The sequence below is a fragment of the Camellia sinensis genome, chromosome 5 (assembly GCF_055761805.1).
Source record: "Camellia sinensis isolate YWXY chromosome 5, ASM5576180v1, whole genome shotgun sequence".
Taxonomy (NCBI): Eukaryota; Viridiplantae; Streptophyta; class Magnoliopsida; order Ericales; family Theaceae; genus Camellia; species Camellia sinensis.
The window spans coordinates 114,058,640-114,061,577 of NC_138965.1; positions in this window are offsets into that span (position 1 = coordinate 114,058,640).

Here is a 2,938-nt window from a genome sequence, read left to right on the forward strand (position 1 = left end):
GAGAGTAACTGGTCTATCTCCACCGGTGTTTTAGTGTTTGTTCGAAATCTTGTTACAAATGCTTCCGCCAGTTGAGCCCAGGAGGCTATGCTGCCTTCTGGGAGTTTCTCGAACCAAGTCAAGCCCAAGTCGCCAAGGCTTGATGGGAAGAGTATACACATTAAGGCCTCGCTTCGCCTGTACACAGCCATGACTTGGCGAAAGTGGCTCAAGTGTGAATACGGGTCCGTCTTCCCATCATATGTAGTGAATTTCGGCTGAAGGAAGCCTGATGGTAGGGGCGCGTTTTCGATTGCTGGAACAAACGGCGAAGTCTGTAGTCTTGCCAATGCTTTATCCGTTGGTTCGTAGGCCGGTCGCGGTATTGGCATTCCAACCTCAACGCTTCCATGCGTCCGAGGAGCCAACCGTTGTAAGGCCGAAACTCGGTGTGGATCCCTTGCCCTGGCATCCTCCTTGCATCGTGCTTTTTCTTCGAGCACGGTTCGTAAGTCGGATGACCTGGGCAGCTCTGTTTGTCTAGATCTGGTTTGGTGTGAATGTGAAGGCCAATACGTGCTTCCTTCAGTGTATGATCTTTCGGATCTCGTCCTCTCAGACCTGGAGTGACGAGTCCTGGAAGATAAGGAATGAGTGTCGCCTGTCCTGAGGCTTCTGCTCCCTCCTTGGGAGGGTGTAGTATTCCTACCACGATTCTCTGAGTGGCGAGGGGGCGTCTTGTGCTTGCGCTCCTCTCCTGTCGCCACATCTTTAGTCTTCATCTGGCGTTTTAATGCCTCCATGTCCGCCGCCATCTTCCGAATTAGTTCATCTTGCTCCTTCACGCGATCTTCCAGGGCTTGAGGATCAATCCTCCTCCTTTGCCTGTCAGGACTTTGAGAGTGACGAGGGCTGCTATTCCGCCTTCCCCTGCCACTCCTCCTGGAGTTATGTTGTTGGGGCTCCAGATCTGCCATAGGAGGGACAGAGGGTAATCCTTCTCGCCTTGCGCCCCCGTCTGGGGTTAGCCCGTCGACGGTGGACTGCGGTAGTTCTTCAATGTGTGCCATTGATTTGAGAAAATGAGAAGCTTAGTCAAGAGGTTTTTGTTCTTGTCTGTTCTTCCCACAGACGGCGCCATAATTCCTCCCCGTACACGTACAAAATTAAAGGAACTAAAATAAAATTTAAAAAAAGAAAAAGAAAAAGAAAAAAAGAAACAAGAGATCACTAAGACAGTGAATAAATTACACCAATAATTTTTATAATTATTCTTTAAATTTCATTTTAAACTCTCTAATTTTATACTTGATCTTTTATTTGCACAAGTTCAAAACTAATATGACTTGAACATGTCTGACACGTGACATATTGTATGATTTTGAACAAAGAAAATGTTTGATGACATTATCATTAGTATTTTTACTTTATTTTTTTTTGGGGGGGGGGGGGGGGGGCTAGAGGCTAAAAGGGCCTGCAGATACTGGAGCTGTCACCTGCCAAGTGCATTCCTTAAGGCCAATAGTTGGAAATTTTAGATTTGGATTTATTGGTTGAAAGTCAAAACTTGTTTGTTTGGGTTAGAGAATGTGGAAGCTACCAACCAATTCAATTCATACCATTCATTTGTTTTTATTTTGAGTTGGATTTATGTGGAGTTTAAATATGAATTTAAGAAATTTGTGAGATTAGTGTTTGGTGGCATCTTGAAATGAATTTCTAAATATAAGAAGTGCTTTTAATTAAATTTTGAGTATTTGATGAGTCACTTTAAACAAACATTTAACAAATTTTAAGTTGTGCAGAAGTGCATTTGATCGAAACTTGTATTGGCAACTTCTTCTAATAACTTCTCGTGAAGTTGAAATTTATAATTTAATTGATAACCAACTATGGCATTGTTGCCTCATAAAAGGGAGACTCTAAATGTACCTCAAAATTTTCATTGGACAAAATACTAAGATTCTTATAAGAAAAGTATTACAAAAATTTCTGTCATTCTTTCTTAGATTAGGTTATATTTTTTCAAAGGAGTTGTTTTTCCAGTGAGTCTACATACTTAGAAGAAAAAATTCAAAAAATTACTAGAATTTAAAATCAAAGGCTTAAGCTTATTCATGAGGTGGGCCCACAACAACAAAACTAAATTCCCACCATTCATTTGAAAATCTAGAACAATTTCTAGGCAATTTTTGTAGTTTATAGGCTTATTGTTATTTTTCTCCCGCAAGATGCTATGCATTACTCAATAGTTAGGTTCTAATTTTGTTATTATTTGAGAATAATTTAAATAGGTAGTGGCTTTGGTCCAGTCCAAGATCGGACTGGACCGTGCTGTTGGGTCCGTATGAGCCCATCACGGATCCCGTTTTGATAATCCGAATTGTTCAATGTATAAAACTCGTCTAGTACTATATGCCTGTAAAAAATCATGTTGATCGGATATCAATAGCTATGTGAACAAAACAGTTTTTTATCATCCGTTAATTGTTTCACCGTCTATTTTTTTTATACAAAACTGATTTGATCACATAGCTATTGATATCCGAACAACGTGATTTTTTACAGACATGTAGTACTCGACGAGTTCTACACATTGAACGGTTTAGATTATCAAAATGAGCCCTATGAACCGAACTAGACGGGTCCAGTCTTGATCTCAACTTGAGACAAGCTAGACCCTTTAAATAAATACACTTATTTGAGTTACATTACATTTTTATTTTTTAACATCTTTTAAAAAGAAATCAAAAAGTACGCAATACACAAATCCCAAACAACTCTAGTCTTTTTGTTTGGTTGTGTTTTCTTTTCTATAATTTATTTTAATTTTTTAAAAATGTTTGGACTTTGTTTTTTTGGGGTTAGGAGTGGAATAGGGGTATAAAGGTAAATTAGAATCACGTAGGGGCAAACCGAAATTCCCGTGGAAGTCACCGTTGCGCGCAACACGTCCCAC